This window comes from Coffea arabica, chromosome 1c, assembly GCF_036785885.1.
Source record: "Coffea arabica cultivar ET-39 chromosome 1c, Coffea Arabica ET-39 HiFi, whole genome shotgun sequence".
NCBI lineage: Eukaryota > Viridiplantae > Streptophyta > Magnoliopsida > Gentianales > Rubiaceae > Coffea > Coffea arabica.
The window spans coordinates 58,293,146-58,304,828 of NC_092310.1; the positions used below are offsets into that span (position 1 = coordinate 58,293,146).

Sequence of the window (11,683 nt, forward strand, 5' to 3'; positions counted from 1 at the left end):
GCCACCACTGGACGATGAGGACGAGGACTTCTTTTACGTTTCAAAGATTGAAGCAATCAAATATGAAACCCCCCCGACGCATAACCGACGAGGATTGTTGTGGAAGTTTACAAGAAGGAAAGCAAAGACCAAGAATGTAACAGTACTAGGTAATTCGCCAAAGAAGAACAGATGGTTCCCGAAGATGAAATTGTATGTGAAGAAGAGATGGCCTAATGGTTGGATTTGATTTGAATGTCAGAATCAGCTGTCCGCGGGATATATACTTTGTGCCGGGCCTTTGGTTTTCCTTTTTGAAAGTCACTTGTTGAACCGAACCACCACACTCAAGCAGTTACCAAGGCTGAGAAAGTAATACAGCAGTATGAATTGCCATAGAAATGAAGATGAATCGACTAACTGATCATAATAGTTGTATGGAACGCCATTTCGATTGATGATCATTATAAGCTCTTGGATGCGTAGAGGTACTGGTCTTCAATCTTGACAGTGCAATGGGAGATCTTCTGCACGAGAATGTGCTTGATGCCCAACTCAATTACTTTGATCCTTCTGTTGTTTCCTCAGTAGTTTCCTTTCCTGGGCTAATCCCACTTTGCACCTTTAAACACTCGCTCACTTTGCACTCTATACTTCAATTTTAAACACTTTACACCTTAAACTTTTAATTTTAAATACTTTGCACCATAAATTTTCAAGTTTGTCCAATGTAAATCCAATCAATAATTACATTCATAAAATTAATGAGACAAAATATGGTAAAAATGAATGATAATGTACTATATTGTTCTCATTGTAGTTTGTTAGCATTTTTAACTAGTTTTGGCACATTATCATTAATTTATATGGTTTCAATCACTAATATTATTAGTAAAATTAACGAGAAAAAGATAATGCAAATTAATAACAATATATGGTTTTATTTTTGCTACGATTTCTTGGCACTTTTTCATCACTTTTGACATATTGTCATTAATTTGTTGGCTCTATGCCGTTAATTTGGCTGAAATTGTCATTTATTAGATTTAAATGGAATAAATTTGAGAGTTTAGGGTGCAAAATATTTAGAATTGAGAGTTTAAAATGCAAAGTGTCCAAAATTAAAATTTAGAGTGCAAAGTAAAAATGTGATATAAGCTTAGGAGTGCAAGATGGAGTTAGTCCTAGTTTCCTATGTAATATAAAAATAAGGAGAATTTGCAAATATATTTGTCTATTTCTCTAATTTGACAACTCCTTCACCGTAAGCCCAAAAGTAATCACTATATCTTACCTATACTAAAAAGGAAGTTCACAATTGGATTTTAATTGAGATTCAATTGAAGTGGCCATTCTTTTTGGTTAGTTTTGTAATTAAAGCGAGTGCTGTGGGGTTTTTTTTTTTTTTTTTTTTTTTTTTAGTAATGGATAGGAGTAGATTTAGCATAATCCTTGAAAAAAAAATAAAAGAATTACTAGCACTTCTGAAATTTTGTTCCTAGTTATTATCCCAACACATGCAGTAGTGCATATTTTTCCGGTTGAATTTTTGTGTGGTTACAGAGAAATCAACCTATGCAGAGTTGTGTCTTGGCTTCTTTTCTCTCTACACATCCGTTCTCTCTACCTCCTCTCTATTCTCAACCTTTGCCACCATTCTTCTTTCATAAGGAGGGAAATCTTGACCTCAAATCAAAGTCTCCTTTCATCTTCCTTTGTTTTTATTTTACATTTAATAAATTCTTTCCTAAAATATTCCAATGAGAGCTTTGTCTCTCCTAATATTTTACTAGTAAGATTTTTTTTTTCTCTTCTAAACTATCTTAGTGGGAATTTTGTTTAATTTTTGTTATTTTTCTCAGATCTAAGATTTTTCAGATTTGTTAGATCTGAAATTTCTTAAATCTTCTCGTCAAATCTCAGCATCAATTTTGAGTATCTACAGATATTTATGGAGCAACTCGTGCAATTGGTCAAATTCGATGATTTGTGATTCGTTGTGTAATATTTTATATTTTGTAACTCTTTATATCTAATGATTTTTCAAATTAGATATAATTATGACATGTTTTATGTATTTTTCACCACTGCCATTAGTGCATATTGCTTTGCTTTAGACGATTTCTAATTAGTCTATTAATAATATTGATTTCTGTTTTGTTAAAAAAAAAATCCATGCAGAGTTGTAGCTGTTAGGCTCGATTTCAGCAGTCTATTTAAAATTTAACAGGACTTCAAATAGTAGTCTGAGATTCATCCGACCCGCTCCGACTTAATCTCCAGTCGCCCACAGCACGGGACCGATTGACATTGCAACCGCAGACGCCCCAATCCACATTTTTGTTCTTGGAGAACTTTGCAGTCAGAAATGGGACGTATAACCTTCAGATTAAGAGAAGTGCAATTGATATTAGATATGTTCACGTAGTAATACGACGGGAATTCCAGAAAAGATATGAATATGATGCAAGTACAGAAATACAAATTTATTTCCTCTGGACCACCCCCAATTTGTCTTGGGTACGAAAGGACCAAGAACCTGAATTCCAGAAAACATATCAATATGATGTAAGTACAGAATTACAAATTTATTTCTTCCGGAACCCCCATTTTGTCTTGGAATATACAGTTGTACGTATCCACATAACATGTACATAATTCCAACTGCAAAGATATATTAACCTCCCTGGTGTTATACTAACAAATCTTCACGACTTCACCCTTCAGTTTGGATTTCCTCTTATGATTGTTGAGGCCTTCAACCAAACCAAGAAAGTTGAAGGAAAGAACTACGCCTCAGCGCAAATTTGACCGAAAAGTGTTACAAATGACCAAGCCTGGAATCATGAGCTGGAGCAAATGGTCATCACCAAGGTACTTGTGGAGGGGATTATCTGTTCTTATCTTGGCAGGGCAAGTCATTAGGGGGACTATAAAGGGCAAAGTCCGCTGGAAAAACACCCTCCAACAACTGGAGAGGTTGCATCTAAATCTGTAGGTGTCTGTCTCTTAACTTCAGCTTTTGTTGGAATGGCCTTCACCATACAATTTGTGAGAGAGTTCACCAGGTTAGGGCTGTTGGTGGGATCTTAGCCCTAGTTTTTTCAAGGGAGCTGAGTCCTGTAGTCACATCAATTGTAATTGCAGGATGTATTGGGAGTGCATTTGCTGCAGAATTGGACACCATGTAAGTTTCTGAGCAAACTGACACATTGAGAGTTCTTGGTGCAGATCCTGTTGGTTATCTTGTTACACCAAGAGTTATTGCTACGCCATTTTTAACTCTAATGTGCTTCACTGTAGGGATGGCGTCCAGTGCCCTTTTGGCTGATAGTGTTTATGGGATTGGCATTTGGCATAAATATAATCTTGGATCATGGGATTTTAGTTAGTGCAATGATCAAGTCTTTGGTATTCGGTGGGATTATATCCATAGTTAACTGCGCTTTGCTTTGAGTTGCCTCAATAAAGACTACGAGGAACCTGCCCGGTCAGTGTAGAAAATCTGTTTACTAGCACAGATCAAGAAATGAATATTGCAGCTCCCTTCTTAACCAATGCAGCCAGAACTATTTATTAGCATCAGATTAAAATACGCTGGTGCCTCTCCATGTAAATTAAAAAAAAAAAAAAAAATCCTCTGTCTACTTCACCTTCTACATATCTACATGGTAAAAAATTTGGGAGAGACGATTTATTCTTATCCCACAAAATTGATCCGTGGAACTATTTGTTTTTCGTAATTTACCCCAACACTGAATCCCATCACAATTCACAAAGGAAGAGATAGAGGGTGAAATAGACAGAAAGGTATGTATACAAATCTAGTAGTACAAAATATGATTGCGGTGCTTGGGAGTTTTTGCATTTAGTACTGACTTGAAGTACTACTTGCCTAGCTTAGCTAGGTCAAACAACGACAATGCAAAGTCCAAGAAGAGTCATAGCTGATGGTAACTCCCCAAACCGCCGTCGTGCTCATGAAAGTGCCTTGCCTTTTTTTTTTTTTTTTCTAGCTCATGAAAGTGCCTTGCTTATTTAATCACCGTGGCGTCAAAAGCAGATGTTAAAGGGGATTACTACCCAATTCCAGAGACGCTCAGATTGACTTTGAGACACGGATGAAACCAGTACTCATGAATCCAGAGACCAAAGTCACATTAGCAGATTGCATGCTGCTAAAAAGCTCGGCTACAAAATCTACTTTATGTGCAATATCATGATTTTCATTCACAATTACTTGTTGAGAGAGAAAGAGCATCAGAAAGGGGAAGATGATAAGTACGATATGCAAGAAAGTGGCCACCGGATCCAAGACCAAATTGAGACCATATTTAAAAAATTTGGTGCACCATCTTTCTTGTTCATAAATAATACTTAATTATGATTAGCAGCCATGCATACATAATACTTACCTCATATGGGTACGAGACCACATCATGGATTTACTCAATAGGCAATTGAAAATGTTTGGTTTTTGGGTTTGGAAAGTGGAAAGAAAAGCAGGACGATCATCATTCTTCTTTTGTCTCCTTGTATTTTACTTTGATCAATAATTTTCACGTTCTTGTACGCTTCTGTGTTTGCATTCAGTAAATTCACTTGTTATTTCCACCAACGATCAACCTTTCGTCATCGACAAGGCAATTTGACTATTTGCTAAATTTGACTGAATGCTCATTTGACAAATTTCCTTTGTAGTTGTACATCAGCGCTCCCACAAATAGTTAATTTCTTGTTTGGATTTTTATGTTTTTTTTTTTTTTGCGAGCACATTTTTCAATTAGGCCTTGTTTGGATTGCATTTTTTGGATTTTTTATAGAAAAAAATTACTGTAGCGATTTGATGTATGTGAGGTAAAAAAATTATTGAAAAGTGTGTTCCCGGAAAACTTAACAATTTTTCTTTGAAAAATGACAATATGATTCTTTACTTAATATGCATCAAATTGCTACAATATTTTTTTATTAAAAAATCCTTAAAAATAGCAATTCGAACAAACTCTGTTAATTAACGTAAATAAAATAGTCATACATCGTTCATGTTTTGACTAGGAAATTGTTTCGAGGAAATTAGTCAAATTAATTACTAGACTACCACGATTATTGTCACTTCCACTCATCACCCTACCTAGAAATTCTCTCCAGCTGTCAATCCGGGGGAACCTTAGACTTTCTTTGGAAAGCAAATTTTTTTTAAAAAAAAAATTATTACGTTTTTCGTGATCACATTTTTTAATTACTTTTTTACTTCGCATATATTGAATAGTTATAGTAATTTTTCTATAAAAAAAATCTATAAAAATACAATCCAAACAAAGCTACCAATAGTACTTAATAATGGACAGCTAAGACGAATACAAGCTGATTGTTACCACGAAATATGGCTCAGACGAGAGATACCTTTATGGTTGGAAGGGCATTGACCATCCTACCATAGGTAGAACGGCAGAGCATAACACGTGTATTTCGAAATAAAGGTGCTAACGGACCGGTTATATTGTAGTCCTAACATGCGTGGAGAATGTCAGCCATATAAAAGTATTGTATGTGATTTGGTATATTTTAATACTCTACCATTTTCAAGACATTGATTAAACATGATCAGTTCAATTTCTTTCATTTTCTCTAAAAACTCTCATTTTTTCTTCTTGTACCTTTTTCGTTTTCAATACATTAGTTTGGACCAAAAAAATAAAATAAAATTGAAAATATGTAAAAGATTCATAAATTAATTCAAAAACACTTTATAAACTACCCAAAACATTATCTTTGTAACTTGCAAAAACTTCAAATAAACATTCAAATATTAACTATTGGTATTTAAAAAATGCACTATATTTTATCGAATCAAAATAAATCCTTATACTTTTTTTTTATTTATTTTTAATATACTCAAGTTTTGGTAATAAAAAGTAAGACAACAAAAGGGTAAATTTGGAATTACATTTTTTAATGTACTCAAAATGAATTTTTTAAATATTATATTTTAAAATGAGCTGTAAATAAACAAATAGTTTAAAGTAAATGAGGCAAGTGAGTTTCACACCCAAAAAAAAAAGAGAGGCAAGTAAGATTTTTCAATATTTGTGAGTGCCAAGTAAAATTGTTAGAAACCTCCAGGGAGGTTTATGAAATTATCCCAAACAAAAATTTAGAATGAATAAGTTGCTTTTTATAACGGTTTTAAAGGTTGCTTGAGACTTTATAAATTAGGTGTATTGAATTTGCAAAAACAATTTCTTGCATATCTATAGCTAGTGAAAACGGAGTTTAAACTTGCTATAGGTTAGTTTCTTGTTTTCCATTGTATCCTAAAGGGTAATTTGTCATTCAACCTAATTTTATTCTGATTTTATCTAACTAATAATTAGCTTATGGAAAAATGGGTAAATGAATAATTTATGGAAGAAAGCCATAAAGAGATGGTGTTTTATTGAAAAATGGGTTTATTTTTATTTTTTCTGATAAATAAATTTATTTATGAAAAAATGGGTACTCTGTTCTTATAATAGAGGAAAATCATAAAGAGCTGGTGTTTTATTAAAAAACGGATTTATTTTTATTTTATCCGATAAATAAATTTGTGTGTGAAAAAATGGGTACTTTGTTCTTATAATAGAGGAAAACCATAAAGAGCTGGTATTTTATTGGAAACGGATTTATTTTTATTTTATCTAATAAATAAATTTGTTTATGGGAATATAGGTACTCTGTTCTTATAATTGAGGAAAGCCATAAAGAACTGATATTTAATGAAAAAATGATACTTTAGGATACCAATGGATAACAGTTAAAACACATTCACATATTTGATATTTTAAATAATGAGATTGTTTTTAGGGGTATTTTTATGGTTGTATTTTGGGATATTTTTAGACTTTAAGAATTATTTGAGATATTTTATAAAAATTTCAACCACCCACCACCACCCACAGGGACCACGGCTTTGCGATTTTGTGCATTTTACACACCGACCCATAAAGAGCGGGTGCTTTGTTCATATGTTCGAAGAGTGCCATAAAGAACTGGTATGTGATGGGTAAATGGGCACTTCATACAGCAAAACTGTAAATTAGTAGCATTTCTATAAAGAATAAATGAAAAACGAGTATAATTGGTCATTTGCTCTAATTTTATCTGATAAATAAATTATTAATCCTACGATACCTGCATAATTAATAAAAAATTTATGAAAAATGGGTATAATATGTTAAACCCACATATTTGCCATTTATTTTGACTGTATCTGATAAATAAATTATTAATCCTTTGGTACCCTAAACTTATGAAATGGAGACTGGTGGGTTATGCATGCAACATGAATTAAATAAATAATTCATGGAGGAGTGATATAAAAAGCTGGTAATTCATGGAAAAAGGGGAAAATGAGTACTTTAGGGAGGAAAGCCAAAAATAAATAGTAATTAATAGGAACATGGGTATTACATATTAAACCCATTTATTCACTAGAAATTTTACTCTAATTTTATCCTGTAAATAAATTAGTATTTTTGGAATTTATACATAATTAATTTTTTTCTTTTGCATTTCTATAAAAAATTAATCGAATTTTTTTTCCGAGAGCACAAAAATTCACAAGTCAAAAGAGTTGGTCTAAAAGGGAAAGAAACAACTGAATATCATTGTTTTAAGTACTAAATAAATAGATGTAAAATGCTCGTTAAAAGCTTGTACTTTGATCATATAATGAAGAAAAATTATAAAGAGCAGGCTATTTACGGAAAAAAAATTCATTAATAAAAATACGTAACGTGAGGGGGAGAGGGGGCCAATGGGGGTGGGAGTGGCAGTAGCAGTGTGTGGTGGGTGGTGACAGGAGTAGTGGTGGTAGACCTGTCAACGGGTCAAATCCGGGTCAGAATTCATTATTCCTTATCTGGACCCGTTATTGTATACCAATTCTGGACCCGATCCGTTTACCCGACGAGTCTTTTACCCTATGTTCTGGACTCAAATCCGACGGGTCTATCCGGATTCGAAATTACTCGAAAAATGGCTAAAACTTGTTTTACAACAAAATTAAAAACGAAACCTGTTTTAACAAGAATTAAAAACAAAATGAAAGATTAAAAGGAATGGTTAAAAGAACAAGATGAAAAAGAAGTGGTTAAACTTAATTCCACAAGACAAGATGAAAGAGCCTCATTTTATTTGTGTATGTCGGGAATGTTTAAGATATGGAACAGCTTTTAAGTAAGCTACGTTGATGATAGAGAGATGCATCTTAACAATAGATCTCCAAGTTGCAATTGAAGAGGTGCGGCTTGGTCAATTGGTCAGCAATGGATCTCCAAGTTGTAATGGATCTCCAGGAGGCGCGGCTTGGATTGCTCAACAATGGATTACCTCGGCTTGGTCAATCGTCAGTTAGTCTAGTGGAGATGGAGGCGTCAGCCGTGAAAAAGCAAAAGAGAAGTAAAAAACTAAAGAATGAAGAGAGTAAAGAGAGATTAAAAGTGAGAGGAAAGGTGCGGCAGCTAAACAGAAAAAGAGTGTATTAATGTTTGGATGATATCTAGTTGTTTGGGTTTTGGGGTATAGAAGTAAATTTGGGATATATTATTAGTATATCTATTATATATATATATATATAAATCTATTTTGATATCCGGATACGGGTCAAATACGGGTCGAAATGCTATATTCTGTATCCGACCCTTTTTTGTTTGAGAAAACGGATCCGGATCTGGGTCCGAGTAACTGAATTATATCTCTATCCGGACCCGTAAAAAATTAACAGATTCAGGTCGGATCCAGGTCTGACAGGCCTAGGCGGTGAGAGGGAGAAGAAAATGGAGGAATGAGAGGGAGAAGCGAGGAGAGTGAAAGAGAAAGAAAAAGAGAGAGAGAGAGAGAGAGAGAGGGAGGAGAAGGGGGGTAGCAATGGGTGGGATGAGGGACAGGAGTGGTCATCAGATGGACCGTTTCTGAGCTGTTCACGGCCAAGATTTGGCCTAAAAAAATTATACGGTTCAAATCACTTCTTGTACCTCGTTTTTAACAACGTGTGTGGGGTACACAAAAATTTATTCTAAAGTTACGCGTTGTATAAATAAAGTTACGTTGTGTGCAAACAAAATTACGTGGTGTGCAAAATACACAAAATCGCTAGCTCGTGGTCCCAGTGGGTGGTGGTGGGTGGTTGAAATTTTTATAAAATATCTCAAACAATTCTTAAATTCTAAAAATATCCCAAAATACAACCATAAAAACACCCCTAAAAATAATCTCATTATTTAAAATACCAAATCTGTGAATGTGTTTTAACTATTATCCATTGGTATTCTAAAATATCATTTTCCCATCAAATATCAGTTCTTTATGGTTTTCCTCTATTATAAGGACAGAGTACCTATGTTCCCATAAACAAATTTATTTATCATATAAAATAAAAATAAACCCGTTTCCAATAAAACACCAGCTCTTTATAACTTTCCTCCATTATAAGAACAAAGTACCCATTTTCCCATACACAGACTTAGTTGTCGGATAAAATAAAAATAAATCTGTTTTTCAATAAAACACCAGCTGTTTATGACTTTCCTCCATAAATTATCCATTTACCTATTTTTCCATAAGTTAATTTATTAGTTAGATAAAATCAGAATAAAATTAGGTTGAATGGCAAATTACCCTTTAGGATACAATGGAAAACAAGAAACTAACCTATAGCAAGTTTAAACTCCGTTTCCACTAGCTATAGATATGCAAGAAATTGTTTTTGCAAACTCAAGACACCTAATTTATAAAATCTCAAGCAACATTTAGAACGGTTATAAAAAGCAACTTATTCATTCTAAATTTTTGTTTGGAATAATTTCATAAACCTCCCCGGAAGTTTCTAACAAATTTACTTGGTACTCACAAATATTAAAAAATCTCACTTGCCTCTCTTTTTTTTTTTTTTGGGTGTGAAACTCACTTGCCTCCCTTACTTTAAACTATTTGTTTATTTATAGTTCATTTTAAAATATAATATTTTAAAAATTCATTTTGAGTACATTAAAAAATGTGATTTCAAATTTACTCCTTTGTTGTCTTACTTTTTATTACCAAAACTTGAGTATATTAAAAACAAATAAAAGTAAAAAAGTATAAGGATTTATTCTGATTCGATAAAATATAGTGCATTTTTTAAATACCAATAGTTAGTATTTGAATGTTTATTTGAAGTTTTTGCAAGTTACAAAGATAATGTTTTGGGTAGTCTATAAAGTGTTTTGAGTTAATTTATGAATCTTTTACATTTTTTTATTTTATTTTTTTGGTCCAAACTAATGTATTGAAAACGAAAAAAGTATAAGAAGAAAAAATGAGAGTTTTTGGAAAAAAATGAAAGAAATTGAACTGATCATGTTTGATCAATGTCTTGAAAATTGTAGAGTATTAACTATTAAAATATACCAAATCACATATAATGCTTTTATATCGCTGACATTCTTCACGTGCGTTAGGACTACAACATAACTGTCCGTTAGCACCTTTATTTTCAAATATACGTGTCATGCTCTGCTCCTCTACCTACCTACGGTAGGACGCCTTCCTACCATAAAGGTTTCCCTCTGACGAGGGTCAGCTCTCTTCAAACATATCCGACAAATTGAATCTTTAGCGTTAAAGAAGCAACAAATTTGGTGATAAATTCAAAAACATGGTATCCTTTCACTACTTTTTTCTTGCATTGTCCTATTTTTGTCTCGTTCTTCTTTATCGCCGGTAAATTTATCTTATCAGCACCTTTTTTGTGGTTAAAAATTGGAGGAAAAATGATTAGAAATTGATTACCGTAATCCCCCCAGATATTAGTGTTGCGGTGAGTCTGAGTCATGAAATGGCAAGGAATAATTAATGTTGAGTAGGTCTGGTACAAGACAAGAAGAATAAATAAACAAATGTCATGAGAATTCATCATGTCAGTCCCAAAAAAAAGAAAGAAAGAACACTTGGGAAATGTTTACATCGAGATTGGTCAGGTGGCTAAGAGGCCCCAGACCAATCATAACTTTGGACTGCCACTCAATGGCCATTGGCCGGTAAATACTGGCAATTAATTTTTCCACTTGGAAACCATGAAATGGAGGCCACAATAGGGAGACACCAATGGCAATTGAGGTGTGTAGGTGTCACTACTTTTAGCAGTAAAAATCATTGTTCGAAAGAGCCTTCAATTGGGGAGGGTAAGTTCATGGTATCAAAAAGCGAGGATTGGTAGATGATGGGAGGATAAGAAGCATTTTCTTCCAAATGGAATCATATTGTTTGCCACATTGGTAGACTATCCCAAAACTCTAAAGGTCCCTAAGTACCCACCTTCATTTTTTTTTTTTCAGACTTTGAAAGTTAGTTAATTAAATCTAATTTTAGATTTAACCCCAAAAGCTGACACCCACCTACATTTAACATTTTTCAATTTTTCACGACTGCTAATTTTCAAAATTCATCCATTACATCAAATCAATTTGTATAGTTTGGTAGTTTTTGCTTTTATAAATAAACATGGTTACAAAGTATGTCTAAGAAATTAAAGGTCCATGTGATAATATTATAATTTGTCACACAACAAGTAATCAAGGAAAAGATTGAGTCAGTGGAACTTGTACTGGTAGACATTTTAGAACCTTTTCCGAAAGTTGAGAATATCAGTATATAGATTGCAGCAAAAAAAAAAAAAAAGATCCCT

General features: G+C 33.2%; 1 pseudogene; it reads left to right on the plus strand.

Moving 5' to 3' along the window:
- Positions 1–2,755: 2,755 nt before the first annotated feature.
- On the plus strand, positions 2,756–3,435 carry LOC113743364 (protein TRIGALACTOSYLDIACYLGLYCEROL 1, chloroplastic-like; annotated as a pseudogene).
- Positions 3,436–11,683: the final 8,248 nt, after the last annotated feature.